At 47.5% G+C, this 14347-nt stretch overlaps 1 protein-coding gene across 1 annotated transcript in view; it reads left to right on the forward strand.

Annotated features, from left to right (window-relative positions):
* The window catches only part of SND1 (staphylococcal nuclease and tudor domain containing 1), a 1401087-nt gene that overhangs the window by 538006 nt on the left and 848734 nt on the right, over positions 1–14347 (forward strand). The window lies entirely within an intron of this gene.

Genomic DNA, 14347 nt, shown 5'->3' on the forward strand with positions numbered 1-14347 from the left:
CTTGGTCATATTGTGTTGTGTAACCCAGCTAGGTTTTTTCACAGAAAACAAGTTTCAAGCTCTCTCCAAGGACACTGTCTACATTGTGCATCGCTTGTAATGTAAATAATGTAATCTTTCCTCAATTCCCCAAACAGAAATTCTCAAGTAAACAAGTTGTTCTACAGTGTATCAAAAGTATTTTTTTCTAGGCTGTGATCATTGTTCTATGGTTAGAAAATTCTCACTATATTTCTCTGACGTCCTAGTGGATGCTGGGAACTCCGAAAGGACCATGGGAATAGCGGGCTCCGAAGGAGGCTGGGCACTCTAGAAAGATTTAGGACTACCTGGTGTGCACTGGCTCCTCCCACTATGACCCTCCTCCAAGCCTCAGTTAGATTTTGTGCCCGGCCGAGGTTGGATGCACACTAGGGGCTCTCCTGAGCTCTTAGAAGAAAGATAGTCTTAGGTTTTTTATTTTCAGTGAGACCTGCTGGCAACAGGCTCACTGCAGCGAGGGACTAAGGGGAGAAGAAGCGAACTCGCCTGCTTGCAGCCGGATTGGGCTTCTTAGGCTACTGGACACAATTAGCTCCAGAGGGATCGACCACAGGCCCAGCCTTGATGTTCGGTCCCGGAGCCGCACCGCCGTCCCCCTTACAGAGCCAGAAGCAAGAAGATGGTCCGGAAAATCGGCGGCATGAAGACATCAGTCTTCACCAAGGTAGCGCACAGCACTGCAGCTGTGCGCCATTGCTCCTCTCACACTTCACACTCCGGTCACTGAGGGTGCAGGGCGCTGGGGGGGGCGCCCTGAGGCAGCAATAAAAACACCTTGGCTGGCAAAAATACCTCAATATATAGCCCCAGGGGCTATATATGAGGTAAATACCCCTGCCAGATTCCATAAAAAAGCGGGAGAATAGGCCGCGGAAAAGGGGCGGAGCTATCTCCCTCAGCACACTGGCGCCATTTTTCCCTCACAGCTCCGCTGAAAGGAAGCTCCCTGGCTCTCCCCTGCAGACTACACTACAGAAAAGGGTAAAAAAGAGAGAGGGGGGGCATTTAATTTGGCGCAGTATATAGTTTATATTAAAAAGCAGCTATAAGGGACATAACTCAGTTAGTCCCTGCCTTATATAGCGCTCTGGTGTGTGCTGGCATACTCTTACTCTGTCCCCCCAAAGGGCTTTTGTGGGTCCTGTCCTCTATATAGAGCATTCCCTGTGTGTGTGGAGTGTGTCGGTACGGCTGTGTCGACATGTTTGATGAGGATAATGAGGTGGAGGCGGAGCAGATGCCTTTAGAAGGGATGTCACCCCCTGGGGGGGGGGCAGACACCTGAGTGGATGAGCTTATGGAAAGAAATGAGTGCACGTATAGACTCATTACATAAGAAATTTGACGACATGCCGACTGTGGGACAGCCGAGTTCTCAGCTCGTGCCTGTCCAGGTGTCTCAAAAGTCATCAGGGGCTCTGAAACGCCCGCTATCTCAGATGGCACAAGTAGATGTCGACACGGATACTGACACCAGTGTCGACGACGATGAGTCACATTTAATGCCCATTAAGGCCATTCACTGCATGATTGAGGCAATGAAAGAGGTGTTAAATATTTCTGATTTACATCCAGGTACCACAAAAAAGGGTATTATGTTTGGGGAGAAAAAACTACCTGTAGTTTTTCCCCCGTCAGATGAATTAAATGAAGTGTGTGAAGAAGCGTGGGCTTCCCCTGATAAGAAATTGGTAATTCCTAAGAAGGTACTAATGGCGTTCCCTTTCCCGCCAGAGGATAGGTTACGTTGGGAAACACCTCCTAGGGTGGATAAAGCGCTCACACGTTGGTCTAAAAAGGTGGCACTACCGTCTCAGGATACGGCCGCCCTTAAGGAACCTGCTGATAGAAAGCAGGAGGCGATCCTGAAGTCTGTATATACACACTCAGGCATTATACTTAGACCAGCTATTGCGTCAGCATGGATGTGCAGTGCTGCCGCTGCGTGGTCGGATAAACTGTCAGAAAATATTGACACACTAGACAGAGACACGATTCTGCTAACAATTGACCATATCAAAGACTCAGTCTTATATATGAGAGATGCACAGCGGGAAATCTGCCGGCTGGCATCTAAAGTAAGTGCATTGTCCATCTCTGCTAGGAGATGCTTATGGACTCGCCAGTGGACTGGAGATGCAGATTCCAAAAGGCACATGGAAGTTTTGCCTTATAAGGGGGAGGAATTATTTGGGGATGGTCTCTCCGACCTAGTTTCCACAGCAACGTCTGGGAAGTCAGCATTTTTACCCCATGTCCCCTCACAGCCTAAGAAGGCGCCATTTTATCAGGTTCAGTTCTTTCGAACCCAGAAAAACAAGCGGGGAAAAGGAGGGTCTTTTCTGTCTAGAGGCAGAGGTAGGGGAAAAAGGCTGCAACAAACAGCAGGTTCCCAGGAGCAAAAGTCCTCCCCCGCTTCCTCTTCCAAGTCCGCCGCATGACGGTGGGGCTCCACAGGCGGAGCCAGGTACGGTGGGGGCCCGCCTCATGAATTTCAGCGATCAGTGGGCTCGCTCACAGGTGGATCCCTGGATCCTTCAAATAGTATCTCAGGGGTACAAGCTGGAATTCGAGGCGGCTCCACCCCACCGGTTCCTAAAATCTGCCTTGCCGATTGCTCCCTCAGACAGGGAGGCGGTGCTAACAGCGATTCACAAGCTGTATTCCCAGCAGGTGATAATCAAGGTACCCCTACTTCAACAAGGCCGGGGTTACTATTCCACACTATTTGTGGTGCCGAAACCGGACGGTTCGGTGAGACCCATTTTAAATTTGAAATCCTTGAACACATACATAAAAAAATTCAAGTTCAAGATGGAATCGCTCAGGGCGGTTATTGCAAGCCTGGAGGAGGGGAATTACATGGTATCCCTGGACATCAAGGATGCTTACCTGCATGTCCCCATTTACCATCCTCACCAGGAGTACCTCAGATTTGTGGTACAGGATTGCCATTACCAATTCCAGACGCTGCCGTTTGGACTCTCCACGGCACCGAGGGTATTTACCAAGGTTATGGCGGAAATGATGATACTCCTTCGAAAAAAGGGAGTTTTACTTATCCCATACTTGGACGATCTCCTAATAAAGGCACGATCCAAGGAACAGTTGTTAGTGGGAGTAGCACTATCTCAGGAAGTGCTGCGCCAGCACGGCTGGATTCTGAATATCCCAAAGTCACAGCTGGTCCCGACGACACGTCTAATGTTCCTGGGAATGATTCTGGACACAGTCCAGAAAAAAAGTGTTTCTCCCGGAGGAGAAAGCCACGGAGTTGTCTTCTCTAGTCAGAGACCTCCTAAAACCAAAACAGGTATCGGTGCATCACTGCACGCGGGTCCTGGGAAAGATGGTAGCTTCTTACGAAGCAATTCCATTCGGCAGGTTCCATGCCAGAATTTTTCAGTGGGACCTGTTGGACAAGTGGTCCGGATCGCATCTTCAGATGCATCGCTTGATAACCCTGTCCCCAAGAACCAGGGTGTCTCTTCTGTGGTGGCTGCAGAGTGCTCATCTTCTGGAGGGCCGCAGATTCGGCATACAGGACTGGGTCCTGGTGACCACGGATGCCAGCCTACGAGGCTGGGGGGCAGTCACAAAGGGAAGAAACTTCCAAGGACTATGTCAAGTCAGGAGACTTCCCTTCACATAAATATTCTGGAACTAAGGGCCATTTACAATGCCCTAAGTCAAGCAAAATCCCTGCTCCTACACCAGCCGGTGCTGATCCAGTCAGACAACATCACGGCAGTCGCCCATGTGAATCGACAGGGCGGCACAAGAAGCAGGATGGCAATGGCAGAAGCCACAAGAATTCTCCGATGGGCGGAAACTCATGTACTAGCACTGTCAGCAGTGTTCATCCCGGGAGTGGACAACTGGGAAGCAGACTTTCTCAGCAGGCACGACCTCCACCCGGGAGAGTGGGGACTTCATCCAGAAGTCTTCCAAATGATTGTAAATCAGTGGGGTCGTCCACAGGTGGACATGATGGCGTCCCGCCTAAACAAAAAACTAGAGAGGTATTGCGCCAGGTCAAGAGACCCTCAGGCGATAGCTGTGGACGCTCTAGTGACACCGTGGGTGTACCAGTCAGTTTATGTGTACCCTCCTCTACCTCTCATACCGAAGGTATTGAGAATAATAAGAAAGCGAGGAGTAAACACAATTCTCGTGGTTCCGGATTGGCCAAGAAGAGCGTGGTACCCGGAACTTCAAGAGATGATCTCAGAGGACCCGTGGTCTCTGCCGCTCAGACAAGACCTGCTACAGCAGGGGCCCTGTCTGTTCCAAGACTTACCGCGGCTGCGTTTGACGGCATGGCGGTTGAACGCCGGATACTGAAGGAAAAGGGCATTCCGGAGGAAGTCATTCCTACGCTTATTAAAGCTAGGAAAGAGGTTACAGCAAATCATTATCACCGCATATGGCGGAAGTATGTTGCATGGTGTGAGGCCGAAAAGGCCCCAACAGAGGAATTTCAACTAGGTCGATTTCTGCATTTCCTGCAAGCGGGAGTTAATATGGGCCTAAAACTGGGCTCCATTAAGGTACAGATCTCGGCTCTGTCGATTTTCTTTCAAAAAGAACTAGCTTCAGTACCTGAAGTTCAGACATTTGTTAAAGGAGTGCTGCATATTCAGCCCCCGTTTGTGCCCCCTGTGGCACCTTGGGATCTCAACGTGGTGTTGAGTTTCTTAAAATCACATTGGTTTGAGCCACTAAAAACCGTGGATCTGAAATATCTCACGTGGAAGGTGGTCATGTTATTGGCCTTGGCTTCTGCCAGGCGAGTATCAGAATTGGCGGCTTTGTCTTGTAAAAGCCCTTATCTGATTTTCCATATGGATAGGGCAGAATTGAGGACTCATCCCCAGTTTCTCCCTAAGGTGGTGTCAGCGTTTCACCTGAACCAGCCTATTGTGGTGCCTGCGGCTACTAGGGACTTGGAGGACTCCAAGTTGCTAGACGTTGTCAGGGCCCTGAAAATATGTTTCCAGGACGGCTGGAGTCAGAAAATCCGACTCGCTGTTTATCATGTATGCACCCAACAAGCTGGGTGCTCCTGCTTCTAAGCAGACTATTGCTCGCTGGATTTGTAGTACAATTCAGCTTGCACATTCTGTGGCAGGCCTGCCACAGCCAAAATCTGTAAATGCCCATTCCACAAGGAAGGTGGGCTCATCTTGGGCGGCTGCCCGAGGGGTCTCGGCTTTACAACTTTGCCGAGCAGCTACTTGGTCAGGGGCAAACACGTTTGCAAAATTCTACAAATTTGATACCCTGGCTGAGGAGGACCTGGAGTTCTCTCATTCGGTGCTGCAGAGTCATCCGCACTCTCCCGCCCGTTTGGGAGCTTTGGTATAATCCCCATGGTCCTTTCGGAGTTCCCAGCATCCACTAGGACGTCAGAGAAAATAAGAATTTACTCACCGGTAATTCTATTTCTCGTAGTCCGTAGTGGATGCTGGGCGCCCATCCCAAGTGCGGTTTATCTGCAATACTTGTACATAGTTATTGTTAACTAAATCGGGTTATTGTTGAGCCATCTGTTGAGAGGCTCAGTTGTTTCATACTGTTAACTGGGTTTCATATCACGAGTTGTACGGTGTGATTGGTGTGGCTGGTATGAGTCTTACCCGGGATTCAAAATCCTTCCTTATTGTGTACGCTCGTCCGGGCACAGTGTCCTAACTGAGGCTTGGAGGAGGGTCATAGTGGGAGGAGCCAGTGCACACCAGGTAGTCCTAAATCTTTCTAGAGTGCCCAGCCTCCTTCGGAGCCCGCTATTCCCATGGTCCTTTCGGAGTTCCCAGCATCCACTACGGACTACGAGAAATAGAATTACCGGTGAGTAAATTCTTATTATTTCAAAGTTTCCTGTAACTTGTTGGTAATCTGTATGAAAAGACCTGTACCGTTTTCCACAGGTAAAGCTAGTCTTTGCTGGATTCTTCCATTCCCTTATTAGCATCTATCTCTTACAGAGATTCCAGTGTATAGTTTATCATTTCTTATACAGAGCATTTGGTTTCACACAGCGATATCCAGGAAAATGTCCAACCAGGCTTTCTCTGCCCAATCTTCCCAACTTGTTTTTAGGGGTGAATAATTAGAGTTGGTCCATTGTTTGTAAGTGGGAGGATATGGATTCACTTGCAGTCAGTTGTGACACTCGCAGAAACAGAGTATTTCAGAAGAGGAGTAGGGCTTCCATGAATTGCTATCAAGTATGGAGAGGGCATGAGACACAATGGGGAGGGAGACTCCTATGTAACATAGCAAACAATTGTTATGTCAATTCCACATCTACTGTATTTGAAAGAATGTTCATGCATTCATCTGATCCAGTGTTACGCATACATGAAGATAAGCTCATGGTCAGAAGGGGCTAAGAGAGGGTTTTCAACAGAAGTAATCAAAAATTTCTGTTATGGTCCACAGCCTTACCAACAGAGTTTACTGCTCCTGTTTTCAAATGTAGGAATGAAAGTCATATTTGCTTTATCTCACTCCTAATGGTTTTACACTTTTCCCGCTTCTCTTGTTTTCAGTGTTCTCTAAATTAGGATTTGGACTGGTAAAACCATATGAATAGAAGCTGCAGCACCGACTACCTAGTGCAGGGCGGTAGGGGGCGTTAAGCATATACAGGTTGAGTATACCTTATCCAAAATTAAAAATCCAAAATTTGTGGGTCCCCTGCTGAGATAATGACATAAATATTATATATATATATATATATATATATATTTTTTTTTTTTTATTTTTTTTTACAAATATATATATTTAAAGATAATATATGTAATACATATGTCATTATTGCAGTAGGGGATCCTGGGATTTTGGATAAGGGATACTCAACCTGTATAAACATACATATGAAGATGTATGTAATATATGTGCTGGCAGTCTATCCGGGATCGATAGCGGCGCTGTATATCATAGCTGCTGTGCAGCACCCAGGACTCGGTCAGCAAGCATTAGGATTCACTCTCCTCCTAAGCCTGTTTAGGAGAGTGAAGGCTAAAGCAGAATCCTGGGTTCTGCACAGTGGCTGGGATGCACAGCGCCGCTGCCAATTCTGAATACGATGCCAGCACAATTTTACATCTTCACATGTATGTTTATATGTGCTTAGGTTTTGTGTGGATTAATTCTACCAACCCAAAATAATGTATAATGTTACCAGTTCCATAACTTGAGATATTTTCTGCGAGACTTGGAACATACTTTCTATATTACAAGCAAATGAACTGTACCCACTGCACCAGCAACTTACTACTGTATGTTAATGTTTAGGCATTGTTTTGTTGAATAAATGGGGAAGGGTGAACACCACATGGATTGACAAATGTGCAGGTGTGTTCAACAGTTTTTTGGTCCATTTTTGGCAAAGCCGGTTCGACCACAAAAAAAAATCGAAAAGGCATGGCGAAAACGGAGCAAAAACCTGTCAAACACCCGCGATTGAATAGCAAACGGTCAAATTAGTGCCGGTTTTCCGACTGTCTGAAAACTTTTTTTTTTTGGTCAGATCAAAGTACTGTATAGTTGGACAGATCATTTATGTATGAATTAGGCTGCATTTTGTCATATTTGGAAGCAAAATATCCCATGTGTCGTATTAAAAGATAATAATTTTTTGCAATATGCAGATTATAATTTTCTGACGGATTATAAGAAATATTGTATTTGCTTGATGTAGTTGCGCACAATTTGGTTTGCTTGAACAAGCTCTGGGTATAATCTCTTACCAATAATGCTGCTTAGCATGGCTTACCTGCATGTGATCTGTCAATCCTGGTCTACATGGTAAACCAGAAGTTCCAATTTCCTTTTCATTTTGTTTCCTGTTGGATGAAACAACTCTTTATACTAATGAATGTGTACAGTGTCGGACTGGGGCATGAAGAGCCCACCAGGGGAATGCAGAGGTAGGGGCCCGTGATTAGGGGTGTGACCAGTTTCAGAGGGGGTGAGACCAGGCACCATAGAGGTTTGGTTAACCATTAGAGAGTGCATATCTGGGCCTCTTGATAAATATATATGTAGTAAATACTGCTAGTACATGCATAAATAATGTACCACGTTAGTAAGAGCAATGCACTGTAGAAAATACACCATAGTCCTGTGCAGCATAAGGTAACATATATGTATAATGTATAATTCAAATGCACAGTCTGGAACCTAATCCCTAGAGAAAGGGGTGGGCCTTTAGGCAGTGGGGCCTTCCGGGGGTCTCCCCTATGGGTCCAGTCCAACCCTAAATGTGTATTATATTTCTCCAATGTATTTCTGCCAATACCACCTTGTAATGCTATTTCTTTGGGCCCAAAGAAACATGTCTTGTAACTTACTGCAGATCACTGCTGTATCAAAATATGTTCTTCACACTCTTTCTACACATTTCCAGTAGGTGTGCGTCCTGCAGAACTGCTTACTGTTACATAAACCATTTACCCCGCTAAGTTTTATTTACCTCCAGTCAGGTTACACTATTTGCAAGTCTGATTTTAGCAGTGTGAAATACTCTAGGGGTCACATTTATATGCCTTCATATATGGCGTTTTAGAAAATGGTACTATTTTTCAGTATACTTTCCATTTGAATACAATATTTTTGTAAATGAGCAGTGATCTGTAGCTTGAGATATTTCAAAGGCTAAACATTAGTGCTTTGGTGTAAAGTAAAATTCTTGACTTGGTGAAAGCAGTTTGTTACTGCACAGTATGGCAGTCTGTCGTTCACTGCAGCATGCTGTCCCATTATTCCAGGCTGCGGAGCCTCCTCCAGTCCATGCTCGATGAAAGTACTGATAGTTTTAAATGAGTTATTGTTTCCAAGGTTACTGGTTTAAAAAAAATAAATGCCCTTTCTTAAAGCTGATTTTTATGATCTCTGATAACAAGTTGAAGACACTGGCGGGTATACAGTCCTGCTGGCTGTCCATCCAGATGATTACGAATTGGATAGCTCAAGAAAAGATTAAGCGCACAGACATGGCATTTCCATTAGTCAGTATATTCGATAATATGGTCACGATTATGATTCACCCTGTGTCAGAGATTTAGTGAATAATCACAGCCTCCCTATTATTATTTCTCTGACGTCCTAGTGGATGCTGGGAACTCCGTAAGGACCATGGGGAATAGCGGGCTCCGAAGGAGACTGGGCACATCTAAGAAAGAATTAGGACTACCTGGTGTGCACTGGCTACTCCCTCTATGCTCCTCCTCCAGACCTCAGTTAGAATTCTGTGCCCGGCCGAGCTGGATGCACACTAGGGGCTCTCCTGAGCTTCTAGAAAAGAAAGTATATTTAGGTTTTTTATTTTCAGTGAGATCTGCTGGCAACAGACTCACTGCTTCGTGGGACAGAGGGGAGAGAAGCGAACCTACCTGCTTGCAGCTAGCTTGGGCTTCTTAGGCTACTGGACACCATTAGCTCTAGAGGGATCGAACACAGGCCCAGCCTCGGTCGTCCGGTCCCTGAGCCGCGCCGCCGTCCCCCTTGCAGAGCCAGAAGAACGAAGAGAAGTGGAAAAATCGGCGGCTGAAGACTCCTGTCTTCATTAAGGTAGCGCACTGCAGCTGTGCGCCATTGCTCCCTCTGCACACCACACACTCCGGTCACTGATGGGTGCTGGGGGGGGGGCACCCTGGGCAGCAATTAGAGTACCTTACCATTGCTAAAAGCACATAATACAGTGTATAACACTGTATATGTGCATAATCCCCCGCCATACAATACATATAAAAGCGGGAGAAGTCCGCCGAGAAAGGGGCGGGGCTATCTACCTCAGCACACCGGCGCCATTTTCTTCACAGCAACGCTGGAAGACAGCTCCCCAGGCTCTCCCCTGCAGTATCAGGCATCAAGGGTTAAAAAGAGAGGGGGGGCACAAAATTTAGGCGCAAAAAACTGTGTAAAAAAGCTGCTAGGGAGAAATCACTCAGTACAAAAGTGTTACTCCATGTGATATATAGCGCTGTGGTGTGTGCTGGCATACTCTGTCTCCCCAAAGGACTTTGTGGGGTCCTGTCCTCAGTCAGAGCATTCCCTGTGTGTGTGCGTGTGTTGGTACGGCTGTGTCGACATGATTGATGAGGAAGATTATATGGAGGCGGAGCAGGTGCCGATAAGTGTGATGTCACCCCCTGCGGGATCGACACCAGAGTGGGTGGATATGTGGAAGGTTTTAACAGACAGTGTCAACTCCTTTACATAAAAGGCTAGATGACGTACAGCAGTGGGACAGCCGGCTTCTCAGCCCATGCCTGCCCTGGCGTCTCAAAGGCCATCAGGGGCTCAAAAACGCCCGCTAACTCAGATGGCAGACAGATGTCGACACGGAGTCTGACTCCAGTGTAGACGACGATGAGACAAATGTAAAATCCACAAGGGCCATCCGTTGTATGATTATGGCAATGAAAAATGTGTTGCACATTTCTGACATTAACCCAGTTACCACAAAAAAGGGTATTCTATATTGGGGAGAAAAAGCATCCAGTGGTTTTTCCCCCATCAGATGAATTGAATAAAGTGTGTGAAGAAGCGTGGTGTTTCCCCGATAAGAAAATAGTGATTTCTAAAAAGTTACTGATGGCGTACCCTTTCCTGCCAAAGGACAGGTTACGTTGGGAGTCGTCCCCTAGGGTGGATAAGGCGCTCACACGCTTGTCAAAAAAGGTGGCACTGCCGTCTCAGGATACGGCCGCCTTAAAGGAGCCTGCAGATAGAAAGCAGGAGGCTATCCTGAAGTCTGTATATACACACTCAGGTATTATACTGAGACCTGCTATTGCTTCAGTGTGTAGTGCTGCAGCAGCTTGGTCCGATACCCTGTCAGATAATATTGAGATTAGACAGGGATACTATTTTGCTAACCATAGAGCATTTTAAAGACGTGGTCTTATATATGAGAGATGCACAGAGGGATATCTACCGGCTGACATCAATGTCCATTTCTGCCAGAAGAGTATTATGGACTCTGCAGTGGACAGGTGAAGGCACATGGAGGTTTTGCCTTTATAAGAGTGAGGAATTGTTTGGGGATGGTCTCGCGGACCTAGTATCCACAGCAACAGCTGGGTAGTCGACATTTTTACATATATAGATATGTATGATAGACATTTTTACCTCAGGTTTCCTCACAGCCTAAGAAAGCACCGTATTATCATTTACAGTCCTTTCGGCCACAAAAAGGCAAGCGGGTCAGAGGCGCTTCCTTTCTGCCCAGAGGTAGGGGAAGAAGGAAAAAGCTGCACCAGACAGCCAGTTCCCTGGAACCAAAATACTCCCCCCGCTTCCTCTAAGTCCACCGCATGACGCTGGGGCTCCACAGGCGGAGCCAGGTGCGGTGGGGGCGCGTCTCCGGAACTTCATCGACCAGTGGGTTCGCTCACAGGTAGATCCCTGGGTTCTACAAGTGGTATCTCAGGGATACAAGCTGGAGTTGGAGGCCACTCCCACTTGCCGTTACCTCAAATCTGCCTTGCCGGCTGCTCCCAAAGAATGGGAGGTAGTACTGGACGCTATTCACAAGCTGTACTTCCAGCAGGTGATAATCAAGGTACCCCCCCCTTCAACAGGGGCGGGGTTACTATTCCACGATGTTGTGGTACCGAAACCAGATGGTTCGGTGAGTCCCATCCTAAATTTAAAATTCTTGAACACTTATATAAGGAAGTTCAAGTTCAAGATGGAATCGCTCAGGGCGGTTATTACAAGCCTGGAAGAGGGTGTCCCCATGTACCCACCTCACCAGGAGTACCTCAGGTTTGTGGTACAGGACTGTCATTACCAATGCCAGACGTTGCCGTTTGGTCTGTCCACGGCACCGAGGGTATTTACCAAGGTAATGGCCAAAATGATGATACTCTTTAGAAAGAAGGGAGTTATAATTATCCCGTACTTGGACGATCTCCTGATAAAGGCGAGGTCCAAGGAGCAGTTGCTAGTCAGCGTAGTACTATCTCAGGAAGTGCTGCATCAGCACGGCTGGATCCTGAATATCCCAAAGTCGCAGCTGATTCCCGCGACGCGTCTGCTGTTCCGGGGTATGATTCTGGACACAGAACAGAAGAAGGTTTTTCTCCTGGAGAAGAAGGCCCAGGAATTATCATCTCTAGTCAGGGACCTCCTGCAACCAAAACAGGTGTCGGTGCATCACTGCACGCGAATCCTGGGAAGGATGGTAGCTCTTACGAAGCGTTTCCCTTAGGCAGGTTCCATGCGAGGATCTTCCAGTGGAATCTATTGGACAAGTGGTCCGAATCGCATCTTCAGATGCATCGGTGGATCACCCTGTCACCAAGGGCCAGGGTGTCTCCTGCTGTGGTGGCTGCAGCGTTCTCATCTTCGTGAAGGCCGCAGATTCGGCATACAGGACTGGGTCCTGGTGACCACGGATGCAAGCCTCCGAGGGTGGGGGGCAGTCACTCAGGGAAGAAAACGTCCAAGGACAAAAACTTCCTTGCATATAAATATTCTGGAACTACGGGTCATTTACAATGCCCTGAGTCAAACAGAATACCTGCTTCAAAAACAACCGGTGCTGATTCAGTCAGACAACATCACGACTGTCGCCCATGTAAATCGACAGGGCGGTACAAGAAGCAGGATAGCAGTGGCAGAAGCCAAAAGGATTCTTCGATGGGCGGAGAATCATGTGATAGCACTGTCAGCAGTGTGCATTCCGGGAGTGGAAAACTGGGAAGCAGACTTCCTCGGCAGACACGACTTCCACCCGGGGGAGTGGGGACTTCATCCAGAAGTCTTCAAGCTGATTGTACACCGGTGGGAACGACCACAGGTGGACAGGATGGCGTCCGCCTCAATAAAAAGCTAAAAAGATATTGCGCCAGGTCAAGGGACCCTCAGGCGATAGCTGTGGACGCTTTAGTGACACCGTGGGTGTACCAGTCGGTTATGTGTTCCCTCCTCTTCCTCTCATACCCAAGGTACTGAGGATGATAAGAAGGAGAAGAGTAAGAACTATAATCATTGTTCCAGATTGGCCAAGAAGAGCTTGGTACCCAGAACTTCGAGAAATAATCTCAGAGGACCCATAGCCTCTGTCGTTCAGACAGGACCTGCTGCAGCAGGGGCCCTGTCTGTTCCAAGACTTACCGCGACTGTGTTTGACAGCATGGCGGTTGAACACCGGATCCTGAAGGAAAAGGGCATTCCGGCGGAAGTCATCCCTACGCTGATTAAAGCTAGGAAGGATGTGACCGCAAAACATTATCACCGTATATGGCGAAAATATGTTGCGTGGTGTGAGGCCAGGAAGGCCCCAAAGGAGGAATTTCAGCTGGGTCGATTTCTGCACTTCCTACAGTCAGGGGTGACTATGGGCCTAAAATTGGGTGCCATTAAGGTCCAGATTTCGGCTCTGTTAATTTTCTTCCAAAAAGAAATGGCTTCACTGCCTGAAGTTCAGACTTTTGTTAAGGGAGTGCTGCATATTCAGCCCCTTTTTGTGCCTCCAGTGGCACCTTGGGATCTCAACGTAGTGTTGGATTTCCTAAAGTCGCATTGGTTTGAGCCACTTAAAACCGTGGAGCTAAAATATCTCACGTGGAAAGTGGTCATGCTGTTGGCTTTGGCTTCGGCCAGGCGTGTGTCAGAATTGGCGCTTTGTCATGTAAAAGCCCTTATCTGATTTTTCATATGGATAGGGCGGAATTGATGACTCGTTCCCAATTCCTTCCTAAGGTGGTATCGGCTTTTAATTTGAACCAACCTATTATGGTGCCTGCGGCTACTCGGGACTTGGAGGATTCCAAGTTGCTGGACGTAGTCAAGGCCCTGAAAATCTATTATCCAGGACAGCTAGAGTCAGGGAAACTGACTAGCTATTGATCCTGTATGCACCCAACAAGCTGGGTGCTCCTGCTTCAAAGCAGACTATTGCTCGCTGGATCTGTAGCACGATTCAGCTTGCACATTCTGCGGCTGGACTGCCGCATCCTAAATCAGTGAGAGCCCATTCCACGAGGAAGGTGGGCTCTTCTTGGGTGGCTGCCCGAGGGGTCTCGGCTTTACAACTTTGCCGAGCTGCTACTTGGTCGGGTTCAAACACATTTGCAAAATTCTACAAGTTTGATACCCTGGCTGAGGAGGACCTTGAGTTTGCTCATTCGGTGCTGCAGAGTCATCCGCATTCTCCCGCCCGTTTGGGAGCTTTGGTATAATCCCCATGGTCCTTACGGAGTTCCCAGCATCCACTAGGACGTCAGAGAAAATAAGAATTTACTCACCGGTAATTCTATTTCTCGTAGTCCGTAGTGGATGCTGG

Source organism: Pseudophryne corroboree, chromosome 6 (assembly GCF_028390025.1).
Source record: "Pseudophryne corroboree isolate aPseCor3 chromosome 6, aPseCor3.hap2, whole genome shotgun sequence".
Classification (NCBI taxonomy): domain Eukaryota; kingdom Metazoa; phylum Chordata; class Amphibia; order Anura; family Myobatrachidae; genus Pseudophryne; species Pseudophryne corroboree.